At 53.4% G+C, this 12,049-nt stretch overlaps 1 long non-coding RNA gene across 4 annotated transcripts in view; it reads right to left on the reverse strand.

The window, feature by feature from the left end:
* The window catches only part of LOC130683138 (uncharacterized), a 30,513-nt gene extending 19,026 nt beyond the window's left edge, over positions 1 to 11,487 (reverse strand). For all 4 annotated transcript variants that reach the window (XR_008996743.1, XR_008996741.1, XR_008996742.1 and 1 more), the window contains exons 1-3: positions 11,413 to 11,487; positions 10,191 to 10,255; positions 6,230 to 6,286 (exon numbers count right to left, since the gene is read on the reverse strand). This is a non-coding gene — a long non-coding RNA (uncharacterized LOC130683138). The remainder of the gene's footprint in view (positions 1 to 6,229; positions 6,287 to 10,190; positions 10,256 to 11,412) is intronic.
* Between the last annotated feature and the right edge of the window lie 562 nt (positions 11,488 to 12,049).

The following is a 12,049-nucleotide window of genomic DNA, read 5'->3' on the forward strand; positions in this document are numbered from 1 at the left end:
GTTAAGTGACCTGCCCAGGCCTCACAGACGTTGTGTCCAGATCTGAGGCTCAGGGCTCCCTGCACCCCCAACCATTGTCATGAGTCATGCTGTGTGGGAAGGGGACAGGGAGGGGAGCTGAGCAAATCAGACATAACCCTCAAGGGGCTCAGGGCTGGGGTCGGGGGCAGTTGAAACCCACAGCCCTCCTGGCAGGGTCAGGCCACCATAAAGAGCTTCAGGACCCAGAAGGGTGACCACGGTCCCTGTGCTAGGAGCTGGGGACCCCAGGGCATCTGTCCTTGGTGCAAGCTCACGGCACCATCTTCATCAGGACAGCCACCCTTTCCTGAGCTTTGCAAGCTGCCAAACACCATCTGTGTGGGCTCCCTGCCCCACACTCCCCCAGCACTGAAGGTCTGCACATGGCAGCTCAGAGAAGGGTAGTGACCTGCCCAAAGCCACCAGCTTGTGAACAGTAGGGTCAGGATGCAAGGCCAGTGCCCAGCAGCAGAGCCTGCTCTTAACCACTCCACACCCGCACCCCCAGAAGGCTGACACAAGAGCTGGGTGTGCCCTGAGGGTGCTCAGCCCTCCTCACGTGCCCGATTTGCTAAATGAAGCTTATGCACAGAACCAGTTACATGCTTCGCCACAAGCCATCTGCCCACGTGGATCTGGGCACCTGTGAGGGAGGCAACGGGCTGTAAGGAACACAGCAGCTGGAGTCTGGAAGGCCTGGTTTCAAGCCCTGTGCTCTTGTCACGGCCTGACTGTGGCCTGAGGCATGTGGCTGGCCTCCCGGGGATCTAGGTACCAGAATTGCTGGCCCAGCTCTCCCCTCTGAGCAGCCCAGGCAGAGCAGAGTGAACGGGGCCTTCCACCGGGCTTGCAGGCACCATCTGCCAGGGCCATGTCTGTGCCTGCCCAGTGTGGGCCCACATCAGCCTTACTGGGACCCCGAAGTTGGCCTCGAGCTGGACAGCAGCCAAGCACCTCCTGGGGTGATCCCCACTCAGGCCTGTCCCTTCCTGGTCCCTCCATGTCCACGCCGCATCCTTCCACCTCACGGGGGCAGGGGAGGGGGTGCCGAGAGCCGCAGGAGCAGGGGAGGGGACCAGGCTCCGGTGGAGAATGATCCCAGGAGGAGCAAGAGGCCACGTGGAGAGGAGGGGGGAGGTAAGGGACACTGGGGACACTGCAAGCCTGCAGCCAGCCTCCACCAAGCCCGGCCACACCGGCAAACTGCCGCTGGGCTTCCACCCAAGGGGAAGAGGCAGGTGGGGTGATGGCGGGCAGGGCCCAGGGGCTGCCAGATGCTTGGCTGCGACACGCGGTGGAGGCGGAGGCAGGCCTTTGACGAGGCCCTCTGCCACCCCCAGACACCTCTCTCCAGCCCCAAGCACCTGCCACCTCCCACCCTCACCCGCGGGAGGGAACCAGCTCCTGCCGGGAGTGGCCTTCCAGGGGCTGCCATCGGAGCTGCTGGACTCATCTGCTCTCTGTCCCCAGCAGCGGGAGGAGGGGCAGGGGGTGGCCCTGGGCAGGGAGGGGGCCGCCCTGCGCACCTCCTTGACCACCCAGTGAGATGGGTGCCCCTCCCTGAGCTCCTGGGAGCTTCCGGCCGCCGCTGGACACAGCCTCTACTGATGGGCTGACCTTTCTCCACTGCCTGGTGAAAAGGTATCGGCCACATCTGTGACCTAGTGGTAAAGCACGGGGGAGCCCTCCTTAAGGAGCTGTGATGCAGCTTCCTGTTGAATACCCTGCATCTGACAAGGGGGAGCCTGGAGAGGCCGGGGGTAAGAGCTGTCTTCATGGAGCTTAGGCCAGGTTTAAAGGCGGGAGGGTCCTGGGGCCCAGGCAGGGGCCGCAGGGCAGATGGGTGATTGGGGCCTCGGGCAGCCCACTGGGAACCCCCCCACTCTGCTGAGGAGACGCCTTCTTGCACATCAAGCTCTCCTGGCCCCGTATGATGGGCACTGCCCATCCCTGTGGTTGGAGGGAGAGTGCGCTGTGGTGGGCCTGGGAGGTCCAGTAGTATGGGCTGAATTGCATCCCTAGGAAAGGTACGTTCAGGTCTCAACCCCCAGACCTCAGAGGTGACCTCCTCTGGAGATGCGGCCTTTGCAGAGGTGATCTAGAGTAAGGTCCCTGGGTGGCTCCGATCCACTGTGACCAGCATCCTCACAGGAGGGGGAACTTTGGACACAGGAGGTGCACAGGGAGAAAGCTGTGAGGCCGTGAGGCTGTGCAGCTCAGTTGCAAGGTCATGAGGATGCGTGGCTGGCCTCTGGAGCCAACCCAGCAGTCCCCCTGACCTCGGACTTCCGGCCTCTGGAACCAACTGCTGTTTCAGCCTCCCAGTCTGTGGTGGCTGCTGCGGCCTCCCCTGACTAGGAGCCCTGGACCTGGCCATCTCCTCGCCAACCCTGGGGAGTGGTGTCAATCTGGGAGCCCAGGAACACCTGACAAAGAGCTCGAGGGTTGAGCGGATTCTTGGCGGGCCTCGTCCAGCCCAGCCCTGGGGGCCCCTGGCAAGAGACGAGCTGCCCTTTGGACATCCACCCAGCTCACCCTACAGGTCTTGCAGCCCTGGATGCTGTGGGCCCTGCCCCTGCTCTCCTGGGAGCCAGGGACAGGATCGCAAGGCCCCCAAAGGCAGGGGTAGAGGAGTGGGGGCCTGGGTGCATCACAGCCATGCACCCCACATGGGGGCTGTGCTTCACCAAGGCCTCCAGGACCAGGGCAGGGGCCGGCTGAGACCATCCTGCCTCCTGAGGTGGCACACCCCTGAGTGGCGGTCCCTTGGGGCCACCAGTCACTCTCCAGGAGCACATTTGGGTGGGTGAGGTCCCCAGCCCTCCACCCCGGGGCCCATTCCCATATGGCCATCAGGAGGGGCTCCTGAGACACAGCGTGGCCCCCTCCTGCTGGCTGCTCACCTGCGTCCTCCTGGGAACGGTGCTGGGCGCCACTCGCTCACCCTCGGGACAGCCCGCACAGGGCCTGCACAGCCCTCCTTAGAGGTGCCTGTACTGAGGCTGGGGAGCGCAGCCCCTCAGGAGTGGTTGGGGACAAAGCTGCCCAGTGACCAGAGGGGAAGGAAAGAGCAGGGAGACCCTGCCAGCCTCACTCCCCACCCAGCCTGCATCGCTCCAAAGAGCTGCTGTCATTAATCACTCTCCACAGCAAACCGGAATAGAAGGAGGCTGATGGGGCTGGCGGTGGGGGGCCAATTAACCTGAATTACGCTCTTAACTGGGGCCCAATTAGTGTCAGCTGTGCTGGGTCGGAAGCTCAAGTGCAACAACTGCAGAACTGATGCCCTGGTGGGGAAGAGCTGCACCATCCCAGCCCCCAGGCTTAGCTCCCCCTCCCAGAGAGTCTGTGGCCCTCCCCCGCCTCCGGCCCCTCCCTGCTGGCGGGGGGTCTGAGTTAGGGTGTGAGAAGGGGCTTCCTTAGCACGTCCCAGCCCTGCAGCGCCTTTGCACGGGCTCCTGCCTCGGCCTTCTGCCCTCCTCGCTTACAGACCGCTCAATCCTGTCCCTCTGCTGGCACCACCACCTCCAAGATGCCTTCCCAGATGCTCCCAACCCTGTGCCCTGCTCCACGCTGCTGCAGCCAGCTCAGCCCCTTGCTTCCTTCACACTAGAACTCTGAAGGTGGGCATGATGTTTGCTGACTGCTGCCCAAACTCGGCAGAGCTTAATGGAAATGAGATGGCACCTGGGAAGGGTTCCCCAGACACTCCCAGGCCCCACAGTTCTCTCCACGGTGAGGAAGGCGGAGCTGCGCCCTCAGCCCAATGGGCATGCACACAGGTGCCAGCCTCTGCCTGCCTCCTTCCACTGACATGCGGGTGCTCCGCGTACACCTGGGCACAGTGAGGCAGCAGGGCTGGAGACTGGGCAGGATGTGCCGGGCTAAGCCGCGCTGAAGGGGTGAGCTCTGGGCCTGCAAACGGGCACAGACAAGGTGAGGCACAAGGCCCACATGCCACGTGGCTCTGGACGCCCGCCTCAGAGGCTGGGAGCCAAGACCCCCAGGTGGCCCCTCCCCAGGGGCCAGGGCTCAGAGCTCCGGTGGGTCGGAGCAGGAGTTGGGAGTCAGCATCAGGGCCAGGAGACCTGGACCCCCTGTCCACCCTGCCCTGCTGCCAGGCCGTGAGCACATGAACCTGGGAGGGAGGCTGCGAGAGAGCCCCCAGCCAGGACCCACAGGGCCCCAGGGAGACCCCACGCATCTCGGACCCCCATGAAGCCGGCAGCTTGCACTCGGCCATGTCCCCAGTGTGCACACGTGCCTCCTGACCAGCGTTCCTGCTAGGGCCCCAGCCTTAAATGTGAGCAGACCTAGAGGGGCCCTGGAGAGCACGTTCATTCCAGAAGACAGAGATGAAACCAACAGAAATTCAAAGCAGCAGGAAATGCAGCAGTCAGGGACCCTTCCGATAAGCAGCAGTCCTCAGAGAGCAAAGGAAAGGGGCGGGCAGAGCACCCATCCTCCAGGCAGTCTGGAGGGGAGGCAGCCACCCAAGGCTGGGTGCTCACACCCTCCGCCTGGGGGTCCTGCGGGCGGTGCAAGCACGGGGTAGAAGTCCAGGGGTGAGCTTGCTGCTTTGCCCACAGCCCCAGGTGCCTGACCAGCAGGAGCAGGGCTGGGCACCAGAAAGGCCTGGAAGCCTGTGGGCAGGGCCTATAGCCGTCCTCCCGGGAGGGAAAACGGAGGGCACTTCCCTCCTCTGCCCTGCCCCGCCCCAGTCTTCCGACTCCCTCTGGGGGGACAGAACAGCAGGTGGTGAGGTCTCTGGCTCTCCACTGCACCTGTCACTCCGAGCGGTCTCCGTCACTTTCTGAGCTTCAGTTTCCTTGTGTGACAATCAGGGTGATGGTGCATCCGCCTGGCTTCCCAGAAAGCCTGTGACCCCTGGGCCCAGAACCACTTATTTCTCTGAACACCCATCTCCTTGGCCTTGAGCTCAAGGGCTGGCAGCCAGGTGTCCCAGCAGGGCCTGCATACAGTGGGTGCTCACTAAAGCCTGAGCCTCTCTGGGGCCTGGGGAAGCTGGAGGCAGGAGGGTGGAGGGTCCTGAGGTCACCTCTACCCTGTGGCCTCTAACTTTGGGTGGTCCTCGCCCTTCCGGGCTTTGCTGTCCCAGGTCACAGTGGACCAGAGGGCTGGGCAGAGCCTGGAGTCCCCCATCTTCAGCAGCCAGGGGCTCTGTGCAGGAGGCTCAGGGAGGAGGGAGCAGGGGGCCAAGGGGCTGGCAGGGGAAGGGCAAGGGGCATTTGGGCATCAAGTGCCAGCATGGGGCTCGGTAGGACAAAGGACACCCCAAGTGCAGGGACCCCAGCCAGCACTCAGGGCCTTGGGGGGGTGGTCCCACAGTCCCCACAAGGACACAGCCCAGAGAAGGCGGTGACTCGCCCCGAGGTTTCCGGGTGAAGGACCGGGTGAACACGCACGTGCTGGACCCCCGTGGTCAGCCCAGCGTCCGCCCCCAGCCACGGGTCCTCTGGTTGTCCAGCTGGGATCCTCAGTCTTTCTGCCTTCAGCCCCCCACCCCCTTCTCCTCTGATCCACAGCATCCTTGCCCCTCTTCTGAAGCCCCCAGCCCCCACCCCATTCCTCAGAAGCTATTTCCCATGCAAATGTATTCAGAATACATGACATTTCAGAAACATCTATTTGTATATATTTAGACCCCATTTCAAAAGAATTATTCAAAATCTGAGCCATTTGGATAGATGGGTGTGGAACGGATTGTTTCTTAAGTGTTCGCATCAAAAATATCGTGTTTTCTGAGTGGATCACAAATGCTGTAATTACTGAAATAGGTGCAGTCTGCTGGGGGAAAATTACAGAATTATGACTGGTCATTGTCAGTCCCTGTGCCAGTTGTGAGCTCTTGGAGACCCTGCAGCCTGGCAGCCTGGCCCCTGTCCTGGGGAGCCCCTGCCCTGGGGACCCCTAGCCTGCGACAGAACCCAAAGATGTGAGCAGAGGGAGACACGCCTAGAGGAGCCGCTCGGGGTGGGCAGGCAGCCTGCGGCCCATAGCATGCCCTCTGGGTGCCCTGGGACGTCCTCTGTCCTGTGTAGGGATGGGTCTGCTGGCAAAGACACAGGTGCTGGGGCCAGACACCCCTGACTTGAACCCCAACTTTACCATTTACCAGCTCTGACCTTGGCAAGTTGAGGAACACTGTGCCTCAGTTTCCCTTCTAAAATAGGGTGAGTCCACCCACCTTACAGAACTGTTGAAGGTTAGATGAGGTCCTCATGGTGCATGTCGAGCTCAGAGCCTGTGAATGAACAACCACCCAGTAAATGAAGTATCTGACTATCAGGAGACCCCAGTCTGTGCCCACCCCACAAATAAGGAGAGTAGCCAGGGACATAGACGGGGGGCACCTGCAGATGCCGACACTCGGGCCACCTCTCCTGGAGTATATCAGGAAAGGCAGTGGCTGACAGGAAGGCCCCACCCCCAGAGAATGCCACCCCCACACCAAGTCTGCTCTGGATAATTAGAATCACACTATTTGAGATTCTTTCCTTTGATTTCAGTTAAAAAGGACCCAGACCCCCTAGAATCTGAACCACTAGAATCTCTTGGGGAGGAATGACAGGGACACATCTAATGTTCCTAAACACAGTGTCAGCCCTGCCCAGTGGTGTGCCTGCCAGCTTCCACAGCTGATCTCACCCACCTAATTCCTGGCCTGGGCTGCGGGTGCAGTGGAGTTACCGCTCCAGTGCAAGGTGGATCCTGTCACCCCAAGTTCAGTGTGGAAGCTTACAGCACTGTGGCTGGTCAGGGGCTGCTAGGAACACCCCCACCGCAGGCCCCTGGAAAGGGCACTCTCTGGGACATGGCTAGTCCCATTTGAGGTGGGGGAGGTCTCCAAGGAAGCCCCTCTTTCAGAGAGCAGTACCCGAGCTCAGCAGAACCGAGGAGGCGGAGCTGACCAGGAGCTGCCAGCCGGCAGGAGAGGACGCCGAGCGGCCAACAGCTGCCCCGAGCATGACCTTCCACCCACTGTAGGGGACGGAGGCCAGACTCCCAAGGCCAGCTGATGTGGTGGTGACAGCATGGGGGTGGCCCTGGTGACTAGGAGAGTGAATTAAATGCTGCCTGTTTGAGAAGTGCCCAGCTCCAACTAAAGGGCAGCCAAGGGCTCCTCAGCAAACATCAGCAAACGAGGAAGGAAGCAGACACATCAAGAAATAGATTAAACAACCAAAGACTGTAAGAAGGGGTGAATGCATGGATAAAATGTCTGAAGAATGGAAAGTATGATTGTAAAGAAGCAGCAGGAGACTATTAGGAATGGACAGATTTGAAGAAGAAATGAACTTCTAGAAATTAAAAAATACTGTTTAAAGTGGAAGACTTAGCCGACCAGTTCAGCAGAATATTTGGCCCAGCTGCAAACTACAAAACATCCAAATAAATTACCCAACATGTAATCCAACAAGACACACAAGGGCTGAAAAACATGGAGACATTACGAGATGCAGGGATGGAAGAGGAAGAGCTAATGGTGGCCGGTTAGCCTCAGAGACGGTGCAGGAGAGGAACCACGTAAAGGGTGACAGCGGCCGTCTTCCAGAACCTGTAAACACGGGATCCACTGATCCAAAAGACACACACAGCAGAAGTAAAATCCATCCCTAAACACACCTTGGGAAAACTGCAGAACTCTAAATACAAAGGCAAGATCTTAAATGGACCACAGGAAAAAAGATTCCTTTAAAAAAAGAAGGAAGTTAGCTGGACAGTAGATGGACAGCAGACCCCTCAAAGGAACAATGGACCCCGGAAGGCACTGGGCAAAAGTCACACTCAAACTAGAAATCTTTGTTGAGCAACACTCTGTGACAGCTGTGGGCACAATGGCATTAAAGATGAACAAAATCTCGAAAGTATCACCCAGAGATGTGTGCTAAAGAATACATTCCAGGGAAAAGGAAGATCCCAGAAGACTTGAGATAAAGGAGTGTGGTGAGATCAGTGTTGGCCGCACAAAATAACAGTATCTAACGTGTGGGGTCAGTAAAAAAGGACAAAAACTGGAAACAACAGGTAACAATAACAAGGAAGCTGGGAGGGAGGGCTCAGAGCTGACTGTCTAAAGGCTCCTGTACTTAGCAAACTGCAAGGGAAACAAACGGAAGATGGAAATAAAGTGTGTAAGTAAATTTTTAAAAAACAGAATAAGAAAAAATGAACTAATTTTTTAAAACTCAATTGCTTAGAGACATGACAACTAACTGCAACGGGGACACTAAATTTGACCCTTGACTTCTGGAGACTATTTTGGTTGGGACGGGTGCTACTTGAATGGGGCCTGTGATGAGAGAGTAATATTTGATTAGTGCTAATTTGCTCTTGCTGACGGTATGTGGAGGTGTGTCCTAGCACATACTAATCGTATGCTGAACTGTTAAGGACTAGTGGGACACAGCATTGTAGCTGACCCTCAAGTGGGAAAAATGTGTTAACAACTGGGGGATATGGTTAATGGTATAGGGCAACTCTGTGTTCTATTCAAAAAGCAAGAAAGGAGAAATAAGTGCTAATGTATAATAATGGTTAAGATCACCAGTGAAAAGACAGGGACTGTCACCCTGGGTTTTTCAAATCCAGTTATATTTACAAGAGACATATCAAGGGCATAATGGTATAGAAATATTGAAAATGAAAGAATAGGAAAGTACACTGTGAAAACATCAATCAAAAGAAAGCTGGTAGAGACCCACTGATAACAGGCAATATGGGTTTTAAGATAAACACATCATGTAGGATGGAAAAAGTCACTTCATAACACTGAAAGTTTCAATTTGTCGAGACGATACATCAATTCTAAACTTGTATGCAACCTAAAAAAAATAGCCATAGAATACATAAAGTAAACGCTGGTAGAGCTATAGGGAAAAATTTCCAAGTCCATCAGTGTAGTACAAGATTACCCATATTTCTCTCAACCTGTGCTGGGTCAGGCAGAGCACAAAAGATACAGATAAAGAAGGTATGAATCACCAAGTTTGATTTAATGAACACTAATAGAACTTTCTATGTATTCATATTTAAAGGGTACACACTCCTCTCAATTGCACATGGAACGCTGACAGAAATGGAAAGCTCTAAGCCCTAACACGAGTCTTAACAAATTTCAGAGAACCAGTATCACACAAAAGACATTCTTTGAACAAAATGCAACTGCTAGAAGATTATAACAAGAGTAAATTTAAAATCTCCATGCATTTAGAAATTTTACAATTCACTTCTTAATACCTCGTGGGTCAAAGAAAAAATCATAATAGATATAATATGTTCAACTGAGCAGTAATGAAGATACGATGGATGACATGTCAGGCAGCAAACACAGGCCTTGAAAGAGGAGTTTGTAGACTCTAAATGCTGGTGGTAGAAAAGGAGAAAGGCTGCAATTTCATGGGCCGAGAAGACAGAGCAGCAGAGTCATTCAGAGAAAGAGAAAGGAAGGAGGTAATAAAAACCAGAAGCCAATCAAAATGGAAACCCGCATAAAATAGGGCAACAGAGCCAAAGACAAAACTCTAGGAAGGCTGATCAAGGCCAGAAGTAACTGCACAGGTGATGTTAGAATAGAAAAGGTGCAGAGCTCTAAGAGAGCAGAGATGGTACAGGTAAGAAGAGAAAACGATGAGCATGCTCACGCCCTGCATGTGAAAACCCGACAAAATATGCAGATTCCTAGAAAAATAAAAATATAATTTACATGGACAGACTCAAGAATAGAAGAGAACTTGAATGGTCTTGTATATGCTATATACATATATACTGTGTATACATATAATATATGTAATATCTAACATATAACAGAGAAGGGGACTAACCCCTGACACCCAAATCAGACAAGAGCAGGAAATTAGGGGAATGCAGCAGCCAGGAAAGATGCAAAAATCCTAAATAAAATGTTAAAAATTAGATCCTTCAGTGAAAGTGACTTATTACTATTACTGTTATTTACTCTGGCCAATTTGCATTTATCCTAGAGATGCAAGTGATTTAATGTTAGAAAATACACACATGTCATTCACCACATTAACAGATTAAAGGAGAAACACTGAACAGTCATCTCAACAGATCAAACAATATTTGATGAAACTGAACACCCATCCAGGATTAAAAAAGAAAAAAGCCCAAGACTTGTAGCAAACCTTTTAAAATTTGAAGGATGTCCTCTGTCACTCTTCTAAGTCACCCCTGCAAAGGGCTCCCTGCCCTACAATGACCAAGAAAGAGAAATTAAAGGCATAAGTATGGAGAGAGAAGAAATAGAACTGTTATTCTTGGTAAGAACAGGATTGTCTTCAAAGGAAACCTAAAAGAATTCTTAGACAAAGTATTAGAAATAATGAGACATTAACAGTTGGCTGACTATCCACTCAACTTAAAAAATCACACATGTTTCATAGAAGCAAACAATATAGGTTTAGGAATAAATCTAAAAAAGGTATATATGGAGAAAGTCATTGTTCGAATGTATTAAAAACACTAAAGAAAACATAAATAAATTGGGATATGTGCTATTTTCATAAACAGGAAGACCCAACCCAGTGCCATAAAGATACCAGTTCTTACATCAGACTGATCTGTGGCGTCAACACGATGCCAGTAAAAACGCTGACGGGGTTATTTATGGAAACTGACAAGGTGATTCCAAACTATACATGGAAGAGCAAATGGCCAAGGAGATTCAAGGCACCCCTCGAAATAAAGAGGTAGGTGGAGTCCCCACAGGGAGCGTCATTTGACCCAAAGCTGGGAAGCAATGGCTGGGGAGAGACACAGACAGTGAAGACGAGGGGGCGTCTCTCTAGCGCGGAGCAGGGCAACGGATCGGCAAACGTAAATGGTTGGAAAGCCCAGGAGACTGTCCTCCAGACTTGGGATATAGGGGTTTGCAACTGGAACCAGCAAGAGACCACATGGGGGGGCAGCACCAGCCAGAAGGCGGTGTCTCCCACCCATGCGGTCCGACACAGTGTCAGCCTCCGACTGGAAAACACACTCACCCGGATGAGTGTGCCCTCGCCAAGTCATTAACGAGGGAAAACACAAACAATCCAATTTTAAAATGGGCAAAAGGCAGGAACAGACTTTTCACAGCAAAGGCGACACAAATATAAACATATGAAAAATTCGCGTTAGTAATCAGGGAAATGCAAATGAAGGCCACAATTAGATATGATTTTACACCCGCCAGACTGGCAGAAATTCGGGAATCTGACAGTATCAAATACTGGGTAGGCAGAGCTCACAACTCCGGAGCGTGCACTCACAGGCACCCCGGAAAACAGGTTGGGGTCTCCTGATAAAGCCGCGCCGTCCACGGCCGAGACCCAGAAATGCCACAGATGCGCAGAAGCCCGTACTCACGTGAGGCAGACCCCGTCTCACGGCAGTGCAGTTTGCGTTACCAAAAGGCTGGAAAAGCTCTCTATCCCCGTGAAGAAGAGAATGGACAAATAAATTGTGATATGTTCACACTATGTAATTTTATGCATCAGCAAGAAATATGAACTACAGCCGTGCCCAGGCACACGGATGAATCTTGGAAAGGAAGTTGAATGAAAAAAAGCAAATCTTGGAAGGACATAAATAGCGTGGCTGGGTTTTTTATGGAGCTAAAAAATAACCAAAACTAACAATCAACATGCTTTACCAACGTTGTCTGCATAAAGGGACACAAAACTATTTTAAACAGTATAAACGCAAGGATGACACAGACATGACATGCAGGGAGGAGTCGTGTAGGGCAAGAGCTTGGGTGGGGAGGGCTGAGCTCGCCCACAGAGGTACGGCGCTGATTTCAGATGTCGGCTTAGGAGTGCTTATGGGAATGCATCACATCACTACACTTTATATCAAATATATGGTATGTACAGCCTTGTGTAAGTATCAAATAATATATTAGAAAAAGATCGTAAAAGTGACAATATTGAGACCAGAACTGTTTCATAGACACCTCTGAACACCAGAGCGACCCTCACTGCCTGCGAACGAACTCCACGCC

Source organism: Manis pentadactyla, chromosome 3 (genome assembly GCF_030020395.1).
Source record: "Manis pentadactyla isolate mManPen7 chromosome 3, mManPen7.hap1, whole genome shotgun sequence".
In the NCBI taxonomy this organism is placed as follows: domain Eukaryota; kingdom Metazoa; phylum Chordata; class Mammalia; order Pholidota; family Manidae; genus Manis; species Manis pentadactyla.